Source organism: Malaclemys terrapin, chromosome 19 (assembly GCF_027887155.1).
Source record: "Malaclemys terrapin pileata isolate rMalTer1 chromosome 19, rMalTer1.hap1, whole genome shotgun sequence".
NCBI lineage: Eukaryota > Metazoa > Chordata > Testudines > Emydidae > Malaclemys > Malaclemys terrapin.
Window position 1 is genome coordinate 13,138,179 of NC_071523.1, and position 13,897 is coordinate 13,152,075.

Consider the following 13,897-nt stretch of genomic DNA (forward strand, 5'->3'; position numbering starts at 1 on the left):
ACCCCATCACTGCAAAACCATCCACTATGTCCTGCACGTTGCCCAGAGTCGCTACCCTTTTTAACGGAAGTCTGTTGGTGGCCCTGCAAACTTGGATCACAACAAATTCCATGGTAGATTTACCCGCTCCAAATTGATGCTCCACTGACCGGTAGCAGTCTGGCATTGCGGGCTTCCACAGAGCTATCACCACTCGCTTCTCCACTGTCAGAGCAGCTCTCATTTTAGTATTGCAGGGCTTCAGGGCTGGGGAAAGCTCTTCACACAATTCCTGGAAAGTGGCCTTACGCATTTGAAAGTTCTGCAGCTACTGCTTGTCAGCCGTGTCAAGGTGATGCGTGGCTGTCACCAGCAACTGCGAATTGCTCAGCTATATGTCTTCCAGCAGAGTTGCTTGTGTGGCATCACACTGTTCCGGGTGGTGGCTCCTGTATCAGCTGTGTTAATACTTCAGGATAAGGCGTGAGGTGTTTGTAATGCTCACCACAAGAGTGTACAGCTGAGCGGGGTCCATGCTTGTCGTGCTATGGTATCCGCGTGGGCAACCCAGGCTTGCGAAAAAGGCTTGGTTTGTTTGCTGTTGATTTCAGGGACGGAGGTAACTGCATCGTGGGAGGCTAACGCCATGTTCCCAATGTTTTGGTCCCATAAGGCATTGCAAGCCCAACCCGAAATTCCACTAGGCTATGTGTGCTGTGGAATAGCTACCCACAGTGCAGTGCTCCATGTGTTGATGCAAGCCCTGCTAGTGAGGATGCACTCCTACACAATGAGTGTAGTGTGGACACACAAGATCGACTTGCTTACATCAGTGGCTTGATGTCGACTTACATGAAGTTGACTTAACTTTGTAATGTAGACATGGCCTAAGGCTCTGATCCTGCAGTTAGATCCAGGTGGGTGGCTCCTGGCAGTTGTATGGACTCCTAATTTGATGTCAGGTAGCATTCATGTGGGCATGAGGGTCTCATTTTAGGTTCAGGGCCTGACTGACTTTTCTGTGGGAACCATGAAACTGACTATATACAAAGTGCTGTCAATTGCAGAAAGTAAACAAACTGAAAAGTTCTACCTCTTGTTACTTACTTGTATATTGCTGCTGAGTGTTCCCTGTAAAAATAGTAAGCAAAAGCCTTCAGACAGAAATTATTAAATTTTTTTAATTGACATTGCTCTCTCAAATAGTTTGGCTTGTCTTCAAGGCGTTATTTTCCTTTGTCTGTATCAAACTTGATTTACGTATAAGGTGGTAAGAATCAAGGTTAAATTGTTTAGATAAGTTGAATGTCGATTAAATGTCTTAATTTTAAATTTGATCCCAAAGCACCATGTAGTCTTGCCATCCAAAGTGATAAATATATCTTGCTTATGCAGACATTAAATATTAAGCCTACAACCAGACTTGTGTGGGTGAACTGCTGCCCCATTGAGTTAACTGGGGCTTCACAAGAGCCTTTTAGGTGTTACTTGTATGCCCTGGTCGCAGAATCAGAATCTCCCTTCCCCATTACAGTCAGAACTCACATACATCTGTATATCTCTGCCTTGTTTGAAACCATAAATGAAGGATATAGGTCAACACATTCTATAGTTTTGTCTGAGCTAGTATCTTTAAAAAACAAACAAAAACCCTAACCAAAAACATTCCATCTTTACATGTTTACTTCTGGGAGCACTAGAGTAGACAGACTCCTAATGTTTTAACCACCATGTTGTCTAGACCTACTCCGAGTTGCTGCGTTAGACAACATGGTGGTTAAAACAGTCAGAGTCCATCTACCCTAGTGTCTCTCTCTGATGAAAGGGTGCTGTCTGTTGACAGCATTAGTGCTTCCACTATGGCTACCGTTAGCAGAGCTGGTCCTGTGGTTGTGCAACGATGGGGCGATAAGAAATATACCAACCTAGACAGGGCATATAGTCTACTAAAGCACTTATGCATGTCCTTAACTTCAAGTATATGGATAGTCCCATTGTGTAGTCACGTCTCATGCGGCGCCTCATGGTCTCAGATGCCATCCGATGGTCCAGGGACATCTACATCGAGCACATCACCGGCCACCGACAGTACCAGGGGGCGTGAGCCAGAGTGACATCGTTCTCCCACTACGAGAAAGTTGGATCATATGAACTGGAACCATAAACTTCCTAAACATTAAATCTCACCAAATGAGGGTCAATCCATCCTCATCATCATATCCACTCATTATACTTCACACCTGAACACAATCACTCTCTGAACTTCATACCCTCATATCTCAATGTCTGTAGTTTGACCCATCAACCTTTTACCCCCAATCGGGGATATTGCAGATTATGTATTCCTCATGCCACCTGATCTTAAGCCAAACTTTGCACCCTCGATAATCTGTATGTTATTCCCTGATAACCAGAAACTTCTATGCTCAAACTCTGTTCACTTTTTTTTTAACATCATCTTAAATGCTTTGTTGCATCAGGGTCAAAGCAGCATGGCTCAGTGGACTGAATACAGTACTGGGAGCCAGGATTTGAGTATAGAACCCTACTCTTTCACTGTCTTGCTTTCTAAACTTGGGCAAGGCACAGCAAATCTGTTCCCCAGTATCCACATCTTTAAAATAGGGCTGGTACTAATCACTATTAAAGCAAGGGTGAGTTGATGAGGCAGAGGCTTGTTCATTATTTTACAGAATATTAAAGATCTAAAACATTTATATGAGTGTTTAAGGATTTTTTTTTTTAAAGTACATCTGTGATTCAGCCTGGTAACACTGGGAGCCACAGGGTCCAGGATACATGGTACTGATACCAGAATGTCTTGTCCCCCTTTCCCCTGATATAGGCGTTTTTATCCATTCATGCATGTTAATATGAAAAAAACTCTGAAGGAGGAAAGTGACAGTGCTTCAGAGATTTAAGGTGCTTTAAGGGCTGTATTTCTCCAAGGAATTACTCCCAGTAAAAATTCATGGTGGCTGAGCATGACAGAGTGCAGATTTGTTTCTAATTCATAAAGAACACTTGGTATGTGAGCCCCACAGCATGTTTGCTTTAGGGCCATGGTATAGAATTCCACATCAAACGAATAAAGCTGTAGGGGGACACCCTCTTTAACTTCAAAATGGTATTACATGATTTGGAGTACAGAAAACTTTAGGATGAAAGGAGATCTTTCCCCTCTTCAGCTAGCTTTTGTACTCCATCATATTTTTTTACCTTTTAATTGTCAACTTTTCTTCATACATACTAATTATTCCTTCTGCTCCTTGGCAGTTTTTTCTCCAAATGTTAACTAATCTCTTTCCAATTAAATTCCACCTATGCTCCCTCTAATAACCTTTTTCTTAGCTTGAGTTCATGCCCCCTTTGTTTTATATTTATACACCCTACTGCAGCTATCCTCCCCTTTCTATCAAGATTGCATATATCTCATTTGTGATATCATTTTAAAAGTGAACTGCAGAATTTAGTGTAGCGTTATTCACACACTTTTGTGGTGAATATCCACCACAGCCTCATTAAGTGAGGGGCATTACCACATAAAAAGCTTCACCTTATTCTTAATTCATTTTATCTTCTTTGAAAGTCCACTGGCTTGTCTAGATTAACAAAAAATCCACTATAATACATAGTTTTAGGATGTCACATGCTTGAAAAGTCATCAGTTGCATGACACTTGTGATGTCTGCTGCTGTCCAAGAATGAGGCATCTTTATTAATAATAATAATAAATGCCATGTCTTTATCTAGCAAGACTAGTGTCGTTCTTTCCCCCCCCCCCCCCCCCCAGTTGATTTTGAACTGTAATCTTGATGACACAGTTTTTTGCCATGTTTTTTGGAGGTTGTGTAAGTAATTCATTGGTTTAGACCTTACGACATAAAAAGCTAGTACAGTATTATGTGGTTATACCAGACTAGATGTGACCCTTTTGGAAATTAGAGAGACAAAGTGGGTGAGGTAATATCTTTTATTGAACCAATTTCTGTTGATACGAGAGAGGCGCTTTCGAGCTACACGAAGCTCTTCCTCAGGTCTGGGAAAGGCACCGCTAAATACAGGATTGAACAGATAGTTTACCATAAGTAGTTAGCACCTCATACGACCCTTTTAAAATGGCAGTTCTGGAAAGCACCTGGATCTTTGAATTGTGTAGAACGGCAATAATCTTGTTTTTCAATTGTGTGTGGAGGAAATACCGTCCCAGGAACTTGTATCTTTCTCCACTTCTATACATATATTTGCAGAAGTCTCCTAAATTTTATTTCTGAACTTCTAGTACCTCTTCTATGAATTGTTGAGAATTTTTTTAACTAAGTTTGCTTTCCTGTTGAGTTTGCCTGTAACCTTTTTGTGAATTACTTTAACCTTTTAATTTCTGGTTTGTCTGCTTTTGTTTAATTTCAAATATGTGCCTGTTGGCTTTGCTGTAGCAGAATCTGTCAGTTGGGCTCCCAGCTGGACGTATTTATACATTTTGACTTCCTTTCATTATATACTACACTTTCTGTGATTAAAATTGTTCTGTGGAAAATGGTTACCATGCAGATTCCTTACTTTGTTTTCTTTAGTCACAAAATTAATATTTCAAACAAATCCTTTTTTTTTTAATGCCAAATCCTGGTCATATTAACATTAATGGGATCAGGTTTTTGCCCTTCAGCCTTGTTTACTTGAAGATGTAAATGTTGAATGCGGATTCCAAGTTAGATTGTAATATATTTTATATAATTATAAAATATTTTTACACTTCATTTGCCAGAGTTTATGCTCCTTTCCATTTTCCTCAATAAGATTAGGATTATTAGCCTGGATGGACAGGGATGGTCTCCCTAGTCTCTGTTTGCCAGAAGCTGGGAATGGGTGACAGGGGATGGATCCCTTGATGATTACCTGCTCTGTTAATTCCTTCTGAAGCATCTGTCATAGGCCACTGATGGAAGACAGGATAGTGGGCTAGATGGATCTCTGGTCTGACCCAGTATGGCCGTTCCTATGTAGAGAGAAATGCAGTTGTACATAATCAGTGATCTTAGAAAAGGCATGCGGAATTTGTTTGCTTGGTTTTTTTAGACTGTTCTTGTTCTTGCTTTCTGGCCAGACCGTGTTAGAAACTGGTTTAGTAGGAACTGAATTTAAGACTTTTAAATATGATTCTTTAATGCACTGTGTAGTCCAGTGGGAATGGGAAGAAGCTTGCAGTCTTACAGGGTTCTGGAGGTGAGGCTTGGGTAGAAGAGGCATATACTTGGCATGCAGGAAGCGCACTCTGTGCCTGTCTGTAAATTTAAACACTGTTTCTTAATTCTATTTGAAATCCATTGAAGATGGTTCCTTGTGTGAATGGAGGTTGGGTTTCTGTTGCATGGTCCCCACTAAAAATGCTACAGCAGCACCACTGCAGCACTTCGGTGTGAACGTTACCTATGCGGATGGGAGAGCTTTTCCCGTCGACGTAAGTAATCTACCTCCCCAAGAAGGGGTAGCTAGGTCAACCTAGTGTTGTCTACACTGGGCATTAGGTTGGTTTAACTATGCCATTCAGGGTGTGGATTTTTCACACCCCTGAGAAAAGTAATTAAGCCAACTAAATTTTCTAGTGTAGACCAGGACTTAGTCTGCAGTTTAGGCTGAGTTTTCCAAAGGAGCATAGGAGTTATGCATTTAAATGCCATTAAAAGATAATAGGAAGTGGTTCCTTAAGTCCCTTAGGTTCCTTTAAAAATCCCAGTCTTAGAAATGAATGTTTTGTAGCCAGTTACCAATCCCAAACATGATTCAGTCCCTCCTCTTTCCTTGTATATTAAATTTTAATTTATTTTAATTTCCCCCCCTATTTCTTAGCAACCATTTTTTCCCTGTCACATTGGGATTTGTTTTTCACAGGTATTTGTTGTACTCATCCCTTTCATTTAAATTGAAGTGTCTCTTCTTTAGCCTCTTTGACGTATCTTTTTTTGTTACTGTTCCTTTTCCTGTCTGATATTTTCTCTTCTTTGCTGTAAAGTTTCGTGTTGCTTTGATTTGTAGTTTTCATTTAAATGTCCTTTTCTGTGCTTTTTAATTCAATTTTCTGTTCATTCAGCTCTTTGAGGTAGAGGGAGAACGGTACTGGAGTCCAGGTCAACAGGTTCTTCACAGCATGAGTGCACAGAATGCTACCAGGCTTAAAACTTAGCAACTTGAATGCTGGGCTTCCCTCTGACCTGCAGAGGTCTCTATTTCTGGTGACCTGTTTGAGCCTTATTCCTTGGTGACTGCTGAATTTTTTTTTTTTTTGTTTATACAAGCCTCATAGTGCAGTCCCTATCATTTACCTTTTTCCTATGCTCTCTTCTCCCCTCTCTCACTGTGGGTAGGATTGAATTCTGTTATATTTTGGTTGTGCTTTTATTCTGCCTGTCTTATTTTGGAATGCTTAGGCTCCTAGAAAATGAAGAAACCTGTCTGACAAGTTCCCTAAAAGTTATTGTTCCTGTTGGGTCACAACCCTTCTTGCATCCCCGCTGCCCACTTTAATCCACTTGTACAAACATGCGTTCTCTTGCAGTGGACACCTAGGGTTGATCCAAAGTCGACTGAATCTCTGTTTTTGTTTTCCTTGATATAGTATGGTGTGGCAAATTGTTGTGAATATTAGTCTTTCTTGAAGAGCTCAGTCAACATTATGTTTGTGTAAGTATACGTATATCTCTTGCATGTAATTTTACAATAGGTACTCAGATACTTAATTGCTTGTTTAATCTTTTAACTGCTTATCCTTCATACACCAAGTTCCTTACAGTTGGAACAAACAAAACCCTGGGAGGGAAGTAATAGGAATCCTGTAAAGACAGCTGATAAGTCAACACATGTGCCCTTCTCTTTTACTGCATACAGTCAACATCAGCTATAATCCATTTAAACTCAACTAGCCTCTTGAGAAATCTGCACAAAACTTTAACCTCAAATATAACACACAAAATTACTTGTAACTGAGGAAGCATAACGTGAAAATGATATCCAGGAGAATGACTACATTAAGCCCAGCAATAGTTTACATTCCTTAATATTCCTTTGATTGTATCACAACTGATGTAAAGCCAGCCGTAGGAGGTACTGGTCCTTGGTCTTTCTGTTGCTTTTCTTGGAAGCCTTCAGTTTTCTCCTGGTGTGTTTCTGTGGTGTGTGTGTGGTTTTTTTGCCCTTTTTTGTGGCAATCTCTGTACACTTTGGGATTTCTACTGTATCTTCATAGTCATGAATGAATAGATGCTCATGTCTTAGGCAACATATATGCTATATATGTCCTCTGTATTTAGGATGTTTATCCATAAATATCAACTTCAGGGATAAAGAACTGCTGTATTTCGTAAAAACCTCCAGCACTGGAAAAATATGTTGGATTACACTCCCCAAATCTGGGTAGGTTTTCTATTGATGGGATTGAGGGCACAGGGAAGGGGAGACAGCTGTAAGAACAGTACCCAAGTTGGGATGCTCGATACCTTATCCTTTTGAGCATTTTTTCTGTGTATCCTAATTGGAGCACTTTGCCCAGAGATTTTCAGTTTTCAGAACAATATTGTTTCCTGTAAAGGTCCATGTGGCATCTCTTCCACATCCCTTTAAGAGATTGCTTGCTCTCATCTGCTTCTTCACACCCCGGTACCTACAGTTCTTAGGTTCTGCAGCTGTTTACACTTCTTTCAGAAATAACACATTGGCTGCCAGTCATCCATAATGTGGACTGTCTCTCTTATAACCTCAAAAAAAAAAAAAAGTCTTGGATTTCAAAAGACAGTGGAGGCTAGGAATCTTAAAGCTTGAAAGTACTTGCAGAGCACTACATGCTGTTGTTATGCCTGCTATATAGTGACTTATGATTGCCCATGAATTTAGACCTTTGATACAGCTGCTGTCAAGGTGGGCTTCAAGGGTTGTCTGTGCTGTTCAGTGTAATGATTCTTTTAAAATGACCAGTATCAAAACAGACCCCTGCTGCTTTGAAGCTTCTGCGGTGTTCAGTCTTGTTAAGCATTTCAGATTTGAGAGAGAATACTTAGTGGGAAAAGGGCACTAAAAAGGCTGTGGCATCTTGGGGAGTTGCTGGGTAATTGAACACCTCAAAAGAATTAAAGAGCTGGGAGCCTGACCCATCGTTAATGTAGCTACAGTACAATACCTAGAATATATAGTTTTGAAAGCTGCCATAAGGTGGGGCACCTTGCATGGTTTTTTGCAGCTTTAATTTTTTCTTCTTCCTGAAACGTTGCAACCATCTTTATTGCTCAGGTGTTCGGACAGATATTGGTGCAGTCATCCTTGCCTATTAGTAATATGTATGTATATACTGATTGACATCTGGTACTTGATGAAGATCTGTATAGACAACTTAGTGAACATATCTAAACATAACCATATGCTGTTGTTTTGCACTTGGAAGTCACTGGGAGAAAAAATTGCACATAGTTATGTGCATATACAATGGCAATTCTGTAACTTCAGTTTATAGAACATAATTTGTTATAGCTCTGAAGAAAAGGCATGGAAGCATTTGTTTTACTTCTGGCTCAATGCCTTCCACAGTACTGTGTGATGGTGATATAGGGAAGATAAATGGCTCTTGAAAATGCACATTGGAGGTACTAGATAGTATTTCTAGATCTTATGAGTATCTGGTTTCCTGTGTGGGGAACAGGATCAACTTCTGTTCTTGTGCACATGCAGTTTAAGGTCTCTGATGCCAGAAGCAACTAAGACAGTTAGCTGGTAGGAGAGTAGCAGACAGTGTCTGCTCTGATTTGGAAGGAAGGTCAAGTATTTGGCAGTGGGAGAGACATTAATCTGTAGAGGGTGTCTGTGTGTGTGTGTGTGTGGGGGGGGCTGTTGGGGGTGAATTAAGTTTTGGTAGATATAGGTCCTATATAGTCATCCACATGTCTTTTTGAGTGTCCGTCAAGAAGAATGCTGGACTTGACAATCTGGATTTAGAAACCCATTGTGTTATGAAAAGTTAACTTTGGCCTAAATACACAAAGTTTCCTTTCAGTTCCTGCTTTTTCATCTTTATATGAAACTGTTTGCCTGGTCTCCACTGGTGGTGGTAAACTCTGATTCCAGAATTTCTTTGCTCAAAGTTTCAGTGAAAACTTCATCTTTTATCAGGATCCAGTCAAGGTAACTTTCATATTTTTGTAAAGGCTCTTTACTTGCTGGTTGGTTTTCTTTTATCTCTTAAGAATTTTGAATCTGAAATCTCTTCCCTTGCTGAATATACAGGTATAGACTTGCTTCAGGGCATTTGATCACTTTAATGTTCATGAAAGAATTCCCCCATCCAATATTGGAATAGTTATAATCTGTTTATTTTGGATGTTTGTGATGTATGCATCAACACATCATGGACAGAAAGGTAATTTACTTCATCAAGGGTACGTCTATACTTACCTCCAGGTCCGGTAGTAAGCAGTCAATCTTCTGGGATCGATTTATCGCGTCTTGTCTAGACGTGATAAATCGATCCCGGAAGTGCTTGCTGTCGACGCCGGTACTCCTGCTCCGCGAGAGGAGTACGCGGAGTCGACCGGGGAGCCTGCCTGCCGCGTGTGGACCCGCGATAAGTTCGAACTAAGATAGTTCGACTTCAGCTACGTGAATAACGTAGCTTAAGTTGCGTATCTTAGTTCAAAGTGGGGGGTTAGTGTGGACCAGCCCCTAGAAGTACTTGGGTTGCTGCTTTACCATGGCCTATGGCAAATGAGGATTTCATAGTTGTAAATGGATGTTGAACTTGGAACCTTCTGCTCAAGAGCCCATGTCAGTATCACTGTAGCTAAAGGAGAATCTCCTGTACCTCTAGCAGTATTGGGGCTTATGGCACACAATTGCTGACATGCTAGTCAGTAGATGGGAGTAGTGACACACCAGCCAAAATAGCATATACTGTACTCCATGCATTGTGAGACTTGTCTTCCTTTGAAGCATCAGGTGTTGGCTACTGCCAGAGAGGCAGGATAACAGACTTAATCTTGAAAGGCATATCTTCATTAGTACTGTGTATTGCAAGGCAGCTCACTTTTGTGTGTGTATTGGGAGTGGGAGGGAGAAGGCAGGTTGACGCACGAAATCTTTTGAACTATTCAAAATAGTACTTATCTGTATCTGTGTTGGTTAGGGGTGTGACAAGGGCTGTGCTAGCTAAAGTTCAATTTTACCAGCAAAGCTAAGCTTTTACCAATGTAGCTTGTTGTCTTCAGGCGGGTGGGAAGACTGGAATAAGCTAAACTGGCAAATTGCTAGTAAAAGCCGCATCCACTCTAGGAGAGCTTTGCCAGTATAGTATGTCAGTATAACTATACTGATACACTATACTGGCAAAGTGCTCTTCATGTATACTTGCCTGTAGCTGTGTGACCATAACTACTCAGGGCTTTTTTTGTACCTTGGGTATCCCTTCCTTCCTCTGAATCCTCCTTGTTATATGTTTGAAGCATGTGATAGCATATTTGACCTTGATCATATATCAAGCTATGTTTTCCCCCTTTATCCTTGTTTTTTTAAAGAATGAAGTGCAAGAACAAGAATGAAACCCTAATGCTGTCTGGGAAGCGTACTCACATTTCTGGTATATAATGGTGTGTTTGGAGGTTGGTGTATAGACCAGTATTTGGTGGGGGGGAGACACACCCCTGACTGACATAAAACCCCCATGTAGATTTGAATCTATGCTGGCAGTTATGTTGACAGAAGAGGTATGTGTGTTCCCTTTCCTCATCTGAGAACCTTTTCTGTTCTCACATGGAAAGAACTATTACCCTTTTCTTTTTTTTTTTTTTACATAAGATAAGAAGGGCCTATTCTTCTGCCTTCTGACAGTGGCCAATGCCAGATGCTTCCGAGGGAATGAACAGAACAAGTAATCCATCTCCTGTTGTTCAGTCCCAGCATCTGACAGAGGCTTAGGGACACCCAAAGCATGGGTTTTTAACCCTGACCATCTTGGCTAGTAGCCAGTGATGGACCTATCCACTTCTTTTGCTAAATCTCTACAATATTGTTTCTCTTGCTCTTTTCCCATAAAATAAGGTGTGTTCAAAAAGGGACATGTTTAGCTCCTTGAAGGCCAGTTTAAAATCCTTCTAGTTTGGTTAGAACACTTATTGTTTTAAACAGTTTCACCACTTCTGAAATAAAAAGAAGACTTTGAGTTTTCCATAGGGCCTTAAATGACTGACTGGTGCAAAGCAGCCCAGTTGAATTCAAGAGAGACTGATTTCAAAGTTAGACCTTGTCTAAACACAGTTTTTGTGCCAGTGTAATTTATTTCTGTTAGCGGCGTTCCTTTTTTTAATAAAATGGAATAACTATATACCTCCTCCACTCTCCCACTGTGGATGTGGTTACATAGACAAAACTTTACCATATATGAGTTTGTTTTTTCACTTTGTGTATGGAAATGACTATACCAATATAAAGTGTCTCACTTCCAATGTGACTGCATCCACACTAGAGTGGTGTGCCAGTATAGTTAAAACAGTACAACTTGTATGGAGATATGCCCTTAGGTTTAAAAGCCCTAGTAGAAACTACTGATGTCACTGGCCACTGATTATAAGGCTTCCTTGATGGGGGCGGGGAGGTGTTGGGACCAGATGGTCCAGGAGTATACATAATTTATTTGTGTGTCCGGGTTTTTATTTTTAAATCTGCTCCCCATGATATAGTCCTGTAATTGGGACCTAGTCGCTCATGGGAGGTGGGATACACTGAGGAAAAGCCCGTGGGTAGCTACAAGCCCCTTATTCCTGCTGTCCAAATGAGCCATGTTTGCTGTGGGTTCTGTACTTTATGGCTTGTTAAATATTTTATTCATGTACCTTAACTGTCTAGTCATCACTGTGCAGGCCTTACCCAGTCACTGATTGGTGACAATGCTTCAGTATTTATTTTTCAATTAGAACAGCTTTTACAGCCTATGGAATGGCCACAACAAGGAAACTGTTTTTCCTTTCACTGGCGTTTTTTTGCATTTTTGAAACATTTCTAAGTTTCTGTTTTAAAAATAGGTGGGGAGGGAGTATTGAATGGGCAGTAGATTTTTCTTTTAAAGCTCTTTTTTGTTCAGTTTTCCTATTTGATGACCATTCCAGAGGGTTTTGGAGAGCTTAAGTATCTAAAGAAAAAAAACTTTAAAAAGCCAACATGGGTTAAAAGGAACATTTGTGCTTCTACTCTGCCTTGTGATTGATAAATCCTTTTTTAGTGTATAAGGTTCACAGCTTTGATGATAAGACTGGAAAAGTTTAAATGATTAGATGAGGTGTGTTTAAAAATAGTAAATGCTGCTTTTTTGCATCCAGTGAATTAGGGTTTTTAGCTTACAAACAAACTGGTGATTTTATATATGACAACCAAGTGGTATATCTTCTGCATTTTTGGGAAGGAAAATTGCTTTCTTGTGTCTAATCTCATGGTAGCCTGTAACAGTGAGCTGTTTTGTGCTGGATTTCCTTTTAAATAGGGGAATGCATAACTCTGTATAAACATTTCAGTTAACTTAAATTGGGTCTGAGGCTTCAACCAACGCAAATGATAATTTGTGGAAACTAATTTTTCTGTGTGAAATGGTCTGTTGAATGCTGCTTCAGCTCATTACTGTGCTCTCCAATTTGCCAGATTAACAAAGCCATTAATAATAGGAGCTCTCACTTTTTTTTAGCATGAAAGAATTGGTAAGCACGCTGCTATATATAGTACCGTATTTTAATTAAACTTGCACTGGGTTTAGCCTGTATTACCAGTTACTTCCTAGAAAATTATGTTCATAAAAGGTTCATCAGTGGTTAAATTGACGAGAATAAAGTTATGTTGGCATGTTAGTTAAATATTTGTTGCATACACAGTAGTGGGTCATGCTATTAATTTGCTAATATTTGCATGAGAGTAAAATGCAAGATACTAGATTGGGACAGGGTCTCTATGACAAGAACAAGCAGGGCTATCTAATGATGATTCTTTCTAATGTGGGGTAGGTAAATGGTGGTAAATTTTAAAAACAAGCTGTAGTATAATAACTGTCAGTGTTTCTGTTGACTTAGGCCTTACCTTGATGTGACGAAACTACTTGTTAATATTAATGGCATGTTCTGAAAAATATTCTACAGAAGACTGGAAAATGTGGTCCCACTTCAAAACATGAAGGGGGTGAAAGAACATTGAAAATAGATGGCTGGATTAAAACAAGATAGTTTCTGTTACAGTGAACCTGCAAATTCTTGCCATAATGGTCATTTATATAACATAAACAGTGTGTCAGAGAAATTGTATGCTTAGATAAATAATGTGTCAAAATGGGGTGCTTAGTATGATTGTATTCAACTTGATCTGCTTAGTATTAACGGTGAAATATGTTGCGACAGTAATAATGAATGCAGTGGATGCCTTTCTGCTGTTATCAAAATCCATTAACAAGTTTTGCTGTGCTTGAATGCCTTTCATTGTTATGCTTTATGGTTCATACTAAAGCGATCTAAATAAATGACATCCATTCTCTGCTGATATAGTTTCTATATCCTTTATAAACAATGATGTTGTTTTGAATAAACATCTGTTTACCTTTTTAATAATGGATACTAGGCAGGTTGTGTGGGTTAGGGTTTCTTTTTTTGATTTGGAGAGGGTCTTAGCCAGTGAAGGGAGAAGCAAATTGAGAGACAAAATGTCTAGATTTACTGGAGAAGCTTAGACTGCTGTGTTGGCAGGTAAAATGCATGGAATCAGATCTTCTTGCGTTTTGTAACTTAGGCCTGGTCTACACTACGACTTTAATTCGGATTTATCAGCTTTAATTCGAATTAACCCTGTAACCGTCCACACGACGCCATTTAATTCGATGTAAAGGGCCCTTTAAATCGATTTCTGTACTCCACCCCAA

The 13,897-nt window shown here is 39.9% G+C and overlaps 1 protein-coding gene across 1 annotated transcript in view; it reads left to right on the forward strand.

The window, feature by feature from the left end:
- RERE (arginine-glutamic acid dipeptide repeats) overlaps positions 1-13,897 on the forward strand; it is a 401,731-nt gene that overhangs the window by 9,906 nt on the left and 377,928 nt on the right. The gene's annotated exons all lie outside the window — the stretch shown is intronic.